Below are 13,462 nucleotides of genomic sequence, written 5' to 3'. Positions count from 1 at the left end.
GCGTTCAAAGAGGACTGGGGGGGGGGAGTAAGACAGGAGAGGGGGGGGCACGTCTGATGTGTTTCACGAAGCCAGGAGCTTTGCTACCCGCGCAGCGCTCCGCTGTGCTGTGCAGCTACTTATCAAGGAAGGGAGCGAGTCTTTCCAACCTCTCTCTTCGGAACCGGTTCTCGGGCTCCTGCCTCCAGCCGCTGCCGCCGTGGGAACCCCCAAACCCTATGCCTTCCCTTCAACAGAGCCCACAACAAACGCCCGGCGGCTTCAAGAAGTTGGCCATCATTTACCCCGACCCGGGCCGCCGTTTATCTCCTGAGGACCAGGAGGTGCCCGCGGGCTCCCGCAAGACAAGCGCAACCGCTCCCGGCCCCGCCGCTCCCCAGCTCCCCGCGCCCGCCCCGCCGGTTCTCGCCCTCGGCGCCGCGGCTGAGGCCGGAGCCGCTGCCGCCCTCCGCGCCTGCCCCGCACCTTGCACCCCCGCACCCGCGCAGCGGCCGGCGGAGGAAAATCAAATGTTTGCCCGCTTATGATTCCCAATTTCAGCGTCTGGCTAATGGCGTGCAAACTTCCGCCAGTTCCGAGTGACCTCCCCGACGAAGCCCCCTGGAGACTCGTATTATGAAGGGAGGCTGCACTAATCTAAGATCAAAAGCGGGAAGGTGCGAACAGTCTTTGTCTCTCTTCGGCCGCCTCATTCCCCCTTCTGTGTGTGATAAATCTACCCTGGCGCCGACTGCGCGCTGGATGATTAATTTGCAAGCAAACAAAAGGGACCTGATGGCCAGCCATCTTAGTTAAATATTGGCCACTGCTTCCAGCTACTTGTTAGCCGCCTCTTTGCCAGAAATAAATAAATAAGCGAGGCGCAGAAATAAATAAATAAGGAGGCCCGCAGAAATGAGTGGCAAGGTGAAGGGGTGGAAGGGGGGGGAAGGGGGAGGGGGGGAAGAAAAGAAGAGGTCAGAGCGGCCGATGGCGAAGGGCTGGGAGCTGGGTGGAGGTGGGAATGGGGCTGGTGGCGGGGGGAGGCAGGGTGATAGCACGCTGAGATAGCCGGCTGCCCCCGCGCCTCCCGGCCCGTCTGCTGGCTGGGCTTGCACCAAGGCCGACACTATCTTGGCTCTTCAAAGAGGCATGAAAGGTCTGCGCTGTCTCCCCGCAGAGCAGCCAGGCCCGGGCTCTATAATCTCAGAGCGCAAAGAGCGGGGCGGGGGGGGGGGGGAGCAGCTCCCAGCTCCCCTCCGCTCCCGGATCCTGCCCCTGCCAGCACCTCGCTGGGGTTTCCTTGGTTCAATCCAGGCCGGAGAGAGATCTGAGCTGGCCAGACCCTGGGCCTTTTGGTGGCTGAGAGAGCCCCGTTTGCTCAGATTTCACCCTCCTAAGCAACTTCTAGCATTTGCACGAGAGCTTGGGGCGTGCAGCGAGCCTGTCCCACGCGTGTGTGCTGGAGGTGTGGGAGGAGAGAGGCTCTGGCTTTCTCCCGGTGGCCTGAAGAGCCAGCTGAAGCAAGAGGAGAAGAAAGGCAGCCTGGTTTTTTGGGCCCACACGTCTTCTCCCAGGCCTCGGGGAGCAGCTCCGAGGCGTGTGTGTGTGCGTGCGTGGAAGGGCTGCGTGTGCTACACAACCCCCGTGTGGACGTGGAGATGCCGGGTGGGTGTGTGCAGCCGGGAGGGATTCGTGCCCGGGGGCTACACCGCGAATCTCGGCTCCCACAGCAAAGCCTGAGGTGTCCCCTGCACCCCCCGCGTGTGCTGGGTGCTCCGCAGGAGAGGACGAGCCCCGGTGCAGAGTGAGCAGGCCCAACGTGCACAACCAAAGTAGGGGTTTGCATCCTAGCTCTGCACTTCCTTATCGAGCTGCCGGTCCTCAAGCATCCCCGGGGGGCCCAGACCCGTCCTGCCTGCCAGCCCCCCCAGCACCCTCCAGGATTCATCCCACTCCTCTCTTCCTTCCCCCCCACCCCCGGTGCCCCAGCCCCTGATCTGTCTCCAGCTCTTGGAAAGGCAACACCCCACCATGGCCAGGCTGTGTTTATCCAAAATAAAATGCAGGGGGCTGGTTTCCTTTGGCAGGTTTGCAGTAAATGCCGGCTGGAGTGCGAGGGGGGTGACTGATGACACTCTCCTTTCTGAGGGAAACTCTTTCCAGCCCTGTGCAGGCCCTTCCCCAGCCCAGCAAAAAAAGGTGACACAGCTCCATCCCAAAGTGGCACTGCAGGTCACAAGGGTAGTGAAGCAGGTCCCTTAGAGAAAGAGTCTATACACTCAGACTATATAAACTGCTAGGGGGAGAGGGGGGGGGGTGTCACTGCAGCAGCTCTTTGCCTGCCCCTTTGGCAGTCCCTTTCCTTTAATTGCCTGTTGAATTTCAGGGAAAGCCTGGCCTGAAAACTTTGCAAAACAACCTGCCCAGGTCCAAAAAAGCACAGTGAGGCACTGGAAATAACGAGAAGAAAAAAAAGCCCCCCACATTTCTCTCTGAGGAGGCTGGGGCCCATCGTGTCCCACCACATCCAAAGGGGCTGTTCCCATTTCTCCAAATAGAAGGAGAAGGGGGGGGGAGGAGATGGGGAATAGGGTCCCCTCCCCAGCACAGCCAAGCTCAGGGCTTTGCAGGACCGGGGGGAGCTCAGATACGGCCTCACATGTGTTTTGTTGGAGCACGAGAGGAAAAAACAGAGAAAAGCAGCAGCTGGAGAGGTTTCTCACCCTCCAGCCCATGCTGGGATGTGACTTTCTGGGAAGGGCCTCTCGTGCCACCAGCACAGCCCAGCCTGGTGGGAGCAGCACAGCCCTGACTGTGGTAGAGCCACTGTAGGGTCAGGTAACAGCATCCCCCCAGCCCGGGGTTACCTTCCCTGGCTTCTCCTGAGACCCCCGGGCTTGGCCCAGCCCCTGCCAGGAGCCAGTTCTGGTGACTCCAGGCTGATGACACGGGTGCTCTCCCCTCACAAACATCACTGGTGCTCAGGCCCTGTCCCAGCTCCTCCCCTCCCCACAAGACCTGTGTTCACCTTTTCCCTGTGCCCAGGCAGCTCTGACGCTTTCCAGACACCTCCACTTTGCCACTGATGGGAAAAGAAAATAAAGGAGCACCCAGAGCCCCCTCCCACAGCTCTTCCCTCTGCCTCCTGGCCAGGCCTGGCCCCACAGACTGGGACACTTCTGGGCACAGCAAGGTTTGGGGCCAGTCTTCTTCCCTCCCCAGCTCACATCCCTTTTACCTTTTCGACCCTTTTTTGTACCATTCGCTTTCTCTTTGCCACAAACCATCACCCCGCAGCCCTGAGGGCCCTTTCCCACCCCCCCCCCGGTCTTGTTCTTTTCACTGGTGTGTTGTTGGCAGAGGCAAAATGAAAGTCCTGCTCCCTCCCTCGCCCTCTCTACACCCATCCTTTCTGCTTCCACCACCACTGGCCGAGCAGAAATTGCAAACAGAGTTCACTATTTGGATAAGGTTCGGGGTTTTGTTGTTGTTTTAAATCACCAGGCATATACATAGAGTTTGCAGCTCAGGAAGTAGCACTAATTGTCGTTTCCTATAGTCAAACAGATCTATCTTTTCAATGCTGCCTTTGTGTGTGTGTGCCTGCGTGCGAGGGGTGAAGAGGGAAGGAGTGGATACGTTTATTCAATTATTTAAACACACACACACACACAACACAACAACAGGACCGAGGAGGGACGGCTCCTCCCGCAGCAGCCCTCCAGCTCTCCAGATGCGGCATTGACCCCCCACCTCCCACACTCCCCCCCGCTTCTCCCTGCAGACCAGTAGAACAAGGCACTCGAGAGCACCCGGCAAAGGAACCGATTTTATCTGCTTTGACCATCAGCCCTGTTCTTTAACAACCCAGAACCGGAGCCTTTCCCACCTCCATCCATTCCCCCCCACCCTCCTCTCCCTGGGGTCTCCTCTGCACCCCCAGCCCCATGGGGTGGGCAAGCAGCATCCCAGCGGTGCTGGAGCCCGGGCAGTGCTGAGCACCACGGGCACACGGTAAATGCCGGGTTGCATCAGAGCAAGGAAGAGATCCGGGAGCCTCTGGCACCGACGCTGACACACACTTTGCTCCAGTTTTCTTCAAGATGCCACCAAGTCACCCGGCCATCGATTGATACCTCGGCCCGGGGGCAGAGGGGGGGTGGGGGGGAAGACCAGCTGTTGCAAAAAGACATGGTAAATCTAATAGGGGCTGCTGTCAATAGAGAAATGACAGGAGAAGAAGAATCGGCTTCTTAAAGTCTGCTGAACTAACACTCATCATGTAGCCGCGGACACGTATTCTCCATCGCAGCCTGGTATCCATTACCATTTTCCTTACTAGGTTTCAATTAAACAGAGCAATAATCCCCACACGCACACCCCGAGGCAGGAGACACATGAAAGACAAGAGGAGGCAGCGGACAACTCCTGTACGCGACGTATGTTACCAGCCCTGAGCCCTTATCATACCCAAGGCGAATCTACCCCGAGCTCGGGCCGGGGCAGAGCCGGTCCCGGCAGGACCCGGCACCGCTCCCTCCCCGGCAGCAGCTCTCGAAATGAGCTCCAGAATTTCAAAAAAACTGCTCAAAGTGGATGTTCCAGATGCATTTGAGCTCCGGTGAGGGAACACGACGTGACCGTGTCCCAAATAATTTCATTTCACTGAACTCAAACTATCCCCAGCCCAAAGAAATACATGTTTAAAACCCCACCGATTTTCTAGGGAAGGAGGGAATCGCTTTATTCTTCTCAATGCCCCAGTTGGGAGGTTTGAGGGCGGCTGGGAACAGGTTTATTTTTCCTCCCCTGCAGCTCCTCGCTACGTTTGACCCCTGGCATCTGCCTGCGTAGGGCGAGGGAAGGACTTCACCCATCCTGCCCTCCCGGGGGGCGGGGGGGGGGCTGCAAAAAAAGCAGGCGGAATAGCCCAGCTCGGCCCTGGGAAGCTTTAGGGTAGCGACAAGTTGCTCTGAAGAACTTGGCCGCTTCGAGCTGATATCCGAGAGGCAGGGGAGAGGGGGTTGCGGACTCCATCCCAGCGGCGCTCCCGGAGATGGTGTTGGAGAGAGAAAGTTCTCTCCTCCTTCCCCACCGCCTGCCAGTTCTCCCTGCTGCAAGGGGACAATTCCCCTCGGGGGATGCCAGAAGCCCAGACCCTCACCCCTGCCCGGGACGGACCCGGGCAAGCAGCCCTTTGCCCTTCACCAGAAAGCTCCTCTCTCTACACACGATACAGCAAAACCCTCTGGAGAGAATTTCCGTGGGGAGCACAAGAAGATGGAATTATTATTATTTTTTTTTTAAAAGGCAGACAAGAAAAATAAAAAGGGGAGGGGAGGGGGGGGGGGCTTCTCTCTGTCTTTAGGGCGTGGGAGGTTTCGCAGCGCTGTTTTATTTTAGCTTACTATTTTGAACAAACTTTAGATGGGTTTCCGGAAAGCGCAAACGCGCACACATGGGAAAGTGAAAAAACCGGTCCTTCGAGGTCATCGGAGAAGGGGAGACGGGATCTGGATACCAACACCCCCCCAAAAAAAACAACCCCAAACCAAAAAACCAACAAAAACGAACAGAAGGGGAAAGATCCCACGTTTTTTATCGTTTCAAACCACTTTGAATTATTCGCTTTTAATGGCACACGTGGCTGCAGAAAAGACAGGCTCTGCTTTCGATCTTGCACTTGCTCCTTGCTGTTCTACACACGTGTGTGTGTGTGTGTGTGTGTGCACATATAGAAGCGTTACAGCCCCCACTTCATGGTCGGGTTCCTCTCTCCTTGTCCCCCTCACCCCCCTTGCTGCTGGACCAAAACCAAGTCCCAGGCCACTCTTTGCTCCTACGGTAATTACTCTTCCGCTGGGATTCAGCAACACGGGGAGAGGCGACTTTTGCCACAGCGTTTCTGTGGAGCAGCAGGGGTGTTGTGAAAATTTATCAAACCCAGATGAGCCGGGAGTTGGGGCAGACGGAAAAGGTTTCCAATTAAAGCCGAGCGGAGCAGAACCCAGCCAGCTTCGCCTCGCAGGTGTAAACAACATTTCTGCCATCTCCTCTCTCCGCTTCCCGAAGCGGATCCTTCCCTCTCCTGTGTCTGAGATTAGAGGGAGAAAACTTGGGTTTGGGTTTGTTGTTGTTTTTTTTGGGGGGGGGGGCTGTTTTGGGGTGTTTTGGGTTTTTTTTTGATGGGGAGGGGGTTGTGGGGTTTTTATTCGCAGCAGGTTTTGTCGGTGAGTCGCGGTGCGGAGCATCCATGCCCCGTGGTGCGGAGCATCCTTGCCCCGCGGTGCGGAGCATCCTTCCCCGCGGTGCGGAGCAACTTTTCCCGCAGTCGATGCCCGGTACCTGCAATCCCAGTCCCGGGTAACCGGCTGCCACCTCCGAGCGCTGCAAAATCCCCGCTCACCTGTTGCCGCAGCCGCTTCTTTAATAGCAAGAAGGATTTTACGGGGAAGCTAAAACGCTCACAAGGCGGTCTCGGAAAAGCGGCGGCGGTGGAAATTATTCCAGTTAAACGGGAGATGGGGTGGGAGAAAATAAAAGGGGAGCCGGGATATCATTTCTGATCCTCTGAGTAAGAAGGGGAATGCGCTCCGGGCAAGCGGAGCCACTTTCTCACCACTTTGATACCAGTTCATGGAGGTTTTAATTCAGCCGAGAAAGTGGTTCCCGGTTCATCAAGTGCATCCAGGCGCCCAAATCACCTCGGGGTCCGTGGGACCCTCCCTCCCAACCAGTTTTTTCCTCGTTAAAGTGAGGCTTGACACACGCTCGGCGCACGGGGCACCCTGGTTTCTGAGGTTACAGTCTACATAAGGGAGAAAAGCATTTAATGAATGTTTAATCCTTGTTTTCTTTAAATACCATTAGGACAATTGTTCGGCTCCCAGGTCAGGGAAAAATGCTGTTCGGTGGAGACAGGAAGGCGACGGGTTGGAAGGGGAAAGGGGGATTTTAAGAGGGAATATGTGGGTGCACCGTGCATGGAGATCACCTTCTGCAAAGACAAGGCGTGATTAATGCTGGCCACTTGTGTAGCCGTTTGCCCCTGCCCTGGTGCAGGGTACAGAGCAAGCACAAATCCTGCTGCTCGTCCCCCGACAGCGAAGTGAGCAAAGAATATTGTGAAAGACTGTGTCTGCAGGCTGGGACGGGAGTGGGAGAGGGGGAAAAAACATCCAAAACCAACAACAAAAAAAAAGAAAATACAAGACAAGCCCGTCCCAAGAGCTGAAGTGGGCAGAGTATTACATGTACAAACATCCAAACAAGATTCGAGCAGTACAAAGCGTCGGAAAATCCAGAGCAGCCACATAAAAAGAAAAGTTAAGTAGGAAGTGGTGTAAAAGTGTTGTCATTTATTTTGCCTTCCCTTACAGATGTTCTACATAAAGCCCTATCTTAATGAGAGAGGCAGGGAGGGAGAGAGGGAAAGAGGGAGGCAGAGGGGAAGAGGGAGGGAGAGGGGAAAGAAGGGGAGAGGAATGTAGGGAGGGAGAGAGGGAAAGAGGGAGAGAGGGGAAAGGGAGTGAGGGAAGAAGGGAGACAAAGAGGGAGGGAGAGGGGAAAGAAGGGAAGGAGAGAGGAATGCAGGGGGGTAGAGAGGGGAAAAGGGGGAGAGGGAAAAAGGGAGACAGAGGGAAAGAGGGAGGCAGAGAGGAAAGAAGGGAAGGAGAGAGGAATGCAGGGAGGGAGAGAAGGAAAGAGGGAAAGGGAAAAAGGGAGAGGGAAAATGGGAGACAGAGGGAAAAAGGGAGGGCGAGGGGAAAGAAGGGGAGAGGAATGCAGGGATGAAGAGAGGGAAAGAGGGAGAAATGGAAGGAGGGAAGGATGGAGGGAGAGGGGGAAGGAGGAAAAGGGCAAACGCCGGCTCCGCGCTCCCACCGCGGGCGGGGAGAGGGCTCAGGGGTCCCCACCGCCGGGGCCCGGGAAGGGCCGGGCTGGCCCCGCCGATGGCTCCGTGGGCTCCGGCCACGGGATGGCGCCGCGGCCGCCCGCTCCCACCTGCCGGAGCCGGGCTCACCTGGGCGGCCCCGCTGCCGCGGCCCGGGCACCCCCAGCCCCGGCTTTGCCCGGGGAAGGGACGGGGGGGGGGGGGATGTGTGGGTTGGGGGAGGCCCGGCTGGAGCAGCGGCCCCGCTCATCTTAACAGATCGCAATAAAAGAGCTATTAGAAGTGACAGCCAGGCGTTTATGGGCTGAGAGACAATGCGTGCCACGGCCGAGAGCATCTCTGCCTCCTCCGCGGGGTCACGCAGAATAACCGGTCCCGGGGGTGGGTGGTGGGGAAGGGGGGGGAGGAAAGGGGGATCGGGGACGTTCAATTCCAGGCGGTGAGAGTTTGGCTGTCAGAGTTAGCAGCGCAGGAGGCAGCCCCCGAGCTGCAAAGCTCGTCGTAAGGGCGAAATAAGGCGGCGGGGCAAGGGAAGCGCTAAAGCGAGCCTAGGGAGCGGGAAGGGGAAGATCGAGTATTGCAAAACAGCTCGACAAAAATATCCAACCCCCCCTCCTCTTACATTTAAGGCTGGGCGAGAGCGGAAGAGATGGAATATTTCAGGTGATATAAGTAAACACCCTGCCCAAAGCACCTCTCGTCCCGTCACCTCCGCCGAAATACAGTGACCAAGCCCCCCCCCCCCCCAACAAGAAAAAATATAAAAATCACAAGCAAAAAAATCCAAAGTCAGATGAGGGGGTGGGGGAAATCGCGTTTCATGACCCCTGCTCGTCCTGGGAAAACCAGGAAAGGAGCCGGTCGCTCCGGAGCCCATCTCTGTCCCCTTCCCCCGGGCAGGTGCCTTCAGGTGCCCCCTCCTCGCTATGTCACGACAGTCCGCAGGAAAACGCTGGGGACGGTAGCTGGGTTTCAGCAGAGAAAAAAAAAAAAAAAAAGCAAGCCTGTTTGCTTCTTTATTAGTGTCGAGCCTACTCTAATTACGAGAAATCGCTGCTCTCGGGCTGAAACGACGTGTTGTCTTGTGCTTGTAAAATACATTTCAAGTAATTCTTCTCTGTCTATAAAATACAGTGGGGAGGCAAGGGGGGAGAATATAAATAAACCGCTGTCCATTTGTTTAATGCTATTTTAGCCAAATTGACTGGCCGGATTGGAGTTGGACATAAAAGCTTTAGTTTGCAAAACATCCGCACTGTAACGTCTGGGAGACAGGGCTTGAGCTCCAGCTCGACGGGCACGTTAACTGCATTAAAACCCTTCCATACATTTTCTAGCTGTTGCTTTTCTTTCCCTTTTGCAGCCCATCCACTCGCTCACCTCCCCGCCTCCGGGCGCCCGCGCCTGTTTTTCTCCAAATGAAGTATTTTACGTGATCGATGGAAGGAGTCATTTGGCCCATAATTAGGTCAATAAAATCAATGTTTATTCCTCTGATGGCCTGAAAGCTAATAAATTCCTCTTTTATATTCGCTCCCTTCGAAGATTAGAAACGAGCTGCCCCAACCCCAGCCCCGGCCGGAGGGGATCGCTCTGCCGGGGAACCGAGTTCCCCAGCCCGGGCACCAACCGAGCCTCTCCCGCGAAAAAGACCAAAAAAATAATTATATCCCACCTTCCCCCCCCCCCCCCAAAAAAAAAAAAAAAGCCTTATCCCACTCCTATCCCTCTCCTCTCCCGTTTAATTTTCAAGACGGGGCATTTCGCAGCGAATCCAGATTTGCTTTAATCCCCCCAACACACACACACGTTCCCCTCCTGTCTCGCAGATAACTTAATTTCGCTTGATTTCCCTTTGGAACCCCTAATAAACCCCCCCCCGAAACCCCAAACCAAGCCTTTTCATGAACACTCGGAGAGGTTTGAAGGCGACTTGGAGAAATCCTATTACACTCCGGGAAAGCCAAGCTTTTGGGACCCAAAAAAACCCACCAACCAACCAACACCAAACCCACGGCGACCTTTTTATTTTGCACGAAGCACCAGCGAAGAAAAAGTATCCCCGTCCTAATCAGATCAATATAGAGACACACAAATCTTTGCAAAGGTTCACCAGTTTACAGTGGGTTCCAGACCTTTGACATACATTGCGGATTAATTGGGCACTGTCAAGAGGGGTGGGGGTGGGGGGGACAGGAGGTGGGATTCCAGTTAATTAGTCGAGAAATGAATAAAAACTAAACATTATCGGAATTGTCTGCGGGTCCCGGTTTGTTAGTGGGGATTTGGGGATCAGCTTTTGTGCGCCGTAAATTGGATCTGAGTAGCGTGGTGCTGTCTTACACTGTCGTTTTGTGAACTGGCGACAGCTCGAGTCCATGGGAAAACTTAAAGGGAACCTGGGGCTGGTCACAGAGCCTCATTATCTCATGTCGGATACCATCTTTCGGGGAGAGCGTTTAATCAACAGTGGCACACAATCCTCCCCTCGCAACCTGGGCAAACCACCCCACCTTCCCTTCCCTCCGCCCTGCAAACGGTCCGTGACCGCAAGACGAAAGAGAGAGAGAACAAAAGAAGAGATCCCTTTTCCCGAGTGGGTGGAAAAAGTCCTACGAGGCTGCGGTGGAGCCTCCAGAGCCTCCCCCCCGCCCGGACTCCCCAAGCCGGGGCTGCCCGCGGCGGGTCCCCAGCAGGACACGCGGGGCTTCTACCCTGCTGGTGTTTGAAGGGCTGGGTCTTCCCGCTCCTTTGCTTCCTCTGCCTTTCCCTAAAGGGCAGGGAAGGACCCAGACCCGTGTCCGGAGGGAAGATCTTCCCCTCGGAGATGGACGGGGCGGTCGCCGTTGCCCACCCGTGGAGCAGCCTCGGCCGGCGCTCCCCACCGAAAGCCTGGCACCGCCGGCTGCCTTCTCCTCCTTCCCGGCCTGCTTTCCTCAAAGAAGCCCCGGTTTGTCACCCGCTGCCTTCTCGGTCCCCGCGGGCGACAGCGGGGCTCCCCGCCGGCGGGCAGGGCAGGCAGGGCGGGCAGGGCTCCGAGCCCCGCGGACCCCGGCCCGAGGAGTCCTGCTAGGGTGTCATCCCGGCTGGAGGAAGGACGTTTCCCTTCTCTCTCAGCCAGGTGAATTCCCAGGCGCCCTCCCACCTTCGCCGTCTGCTCTGAAAGGTCCGGCATAAAGAGGGGGAAGAGGGGAAAAAGGGACGGGAAGGAGGACGCAACACCTTCCCTCCCGCCGCGGGACGGTGGTCGTTCCGGGGGGAACACCTTCGGCAATGAAGGCAAATGTTACTCCACGTCGTGCTTGTGCCCCGAGCACGGGGGCTCCGGGGGCAGCAGCCGCACGCCGGGGTCCCCCGGTTCTGTCCGGGGCCGTCGCGGAGCCCGGCCGGGCTGGAGCGAGGGGAGCAGAGAGGGGGAGCCCTCAGCCCAGGGAACTCACAGCTGGGTGTGGGTTCCCCTCCCCGAGCCGCCTTCCGTGCTCCCAGGTGGAGAAGGGGACCCCGCTATCCCCCTGGGAGGGGTGACAAAGCGAGGGGTCTCCCGGAAGATCTGTCGGGGGGTCAGCCCGTGACTCAGGCTCCGGTGACCCAGCGGGAGGGGGCCGGGAGGCACAGGAGAGCGGGGGTCCAGTCGACAGGGAGGAGATGGTTGTAGTAGGACGGCGGGGCCAGGTCCCCCACCAACCGGGGTGGGGCTGGAAGAGCCCGAGGGACGGACATTCGGACCTTTCCCACCGGGAAAAGCCGCTGCAGCCCGTTGCTGCAGGCAGCGGCGGGGCCAGAGGGTGATCCCCGTCCCTCCGTGCACACCGCACCCCTCCTCCGGGGCTCAGCAAGGCAGCCGCTCCCAGCGTTGCTACTGTCTTCCCTGCCAGCTCCAGGGCCTCCAGGGCCACCGGGGACAGACCCCGTCTCTCTCCCCCGCCCCCAAGTCCCGAACCGGAGCTTGGCACAAGGGGGGTGACATCCCTCCCGGAGCGGGGGCAGAGAGAGGAACCTTCGCGGGATGGAGGGAAGGTGAAAATGGTTGGTTTTGTTCGTTTGTTTGTTTTTTTCGGAAGGAGAAGCTTTGCAAAAAGATGGCATCGCATCATCCCAGTCCGTGCCCGGGAGCTGCCCTTCATCTCCCACACCTCACCCCCTGAGAGGTGGCTCCGAGCCACCCGCGGCCACCGCCGGGGCCGGCGACAACCCAAGCACAGCCCGGAGCATCCCCGAGACCTCAGCTCCTCCAGGCCAAGTAATTGGGTGTGCTTAAAATCAAGCCGGCTAACAAGCCTGTTGTCCTCCTCACCCCACCCCCGCGTGTGAAACATTGTCATTAGGCGTCTAATATCTCCATCGCTTCCAGGGGGGAATGGGAAGAGGCTGCTCGGAAAAAAAAAAACAACACAACCAACAAAAGAAAGTGTGTGAACTCCCAGCGCCCATATGCACAGCACAATGCAAAGCGGGTTAATATCAGTTAGCAGTTCTGCAGTGACCTGTAAAGTTGCCTCTCTGGAAAGATTCTTGATGTATTACTTAACATGGCTACACAGTTATCTGTCTCTGCATTAATGCGTCCATTAAATCACTGTTGAGTAGCATCAACCTACTCCTGAGTCTTTCCGTCCCCTGGGAATATGGTTTCTAAACAGGATCAAACATGTGATGCTGACAAGTCATGAGATAAGTTATAATTAATTAGAGTTTGCTACATCCACAGAATGGGGACTTGGGGGAGTGGGGAAGGACCGGGCCATTAAAGATTTCAGCCGGGGAGGGAGGATCTATAATATTGAGTTGGAAAACAAGAAGTAATAATCAAAGGTGGCCGAAGAAAACTGCAAACTTTTAGCTTTCAGGACTCAGTCAAGATTAAAGTCGTTCTTGATGGGAAACACACCATCCCCTTCTTAATGAAAACCATGGGGAGGCTGATGCTGCGGACGGCTTCTTAAAGAGGGAGAGAAAAAGCCTCGCTCCGAGTTGGAGGACAAAAATCAGCGGCACGACTGGCGAAAGGGAGAGGAGAAGGAGAGGAAGGAGTTGGGTGAAGGGACCTGCCTTGCCTGGCTGAGCAGGGAAACCGCATCCAGAGGTCACGTCCCCACCCGACACACACTTTGGGGTCGTTTCGCAGATGTTCCCCTGATTCAGAAAGGCCCGTAGCATCCCACCCCCACCACCCCCCGCCTCCTCTTCCCCTGCCCCAGAGCGCCCTGGAAGCTGCTGAAACCCCTCTCCTCTTGGCAGACAAATGGCCCCTCTTGCCCTGGGCTGGGGCCAGCCTCCAGCCCTCCCCCTGCCCTCTCTCTGCCGGGAATGACAGTTAAAAATCAGGCTGCAAACAAGTGGATTTGGGGCTGAGCCGCAATAGCCCTTGTTTGCTTTGCTTTAACAAACAGCTTGCGGGGGTGGTACTTTCAGGCTGGCTGTAAAAGCCCCGCACGGGAGGGGAGAGGCAGAGGAGGGAGGTGAACAGGCTGCGCGGGGTGTCTTTTCATGCCCCTTGTGATTCAAAGCGATGCTCGGCTTTTATTTGCTTGCTCTCTGCCATTAAATGGGAGCCCTTCAGGTGAGAAGATGCTGGCAGGGTGGAAT

This window comes from Apus apus, chromosome 16 (assembly GCF_020740795.1).
Source record: "Apus apus isolate bApuApu2 chromosome 16, bApuApu2.pri.cur, whole genome shotgun sequence".
Classification (NCBI taxonomy): Eukaryota; Metazoa; Chordata; class Aves; order Apodiformes; family Apodidae; genus Apus; species Apus apus.
This window is presented reverse-complemented; position numbering follows the sequence as displayed.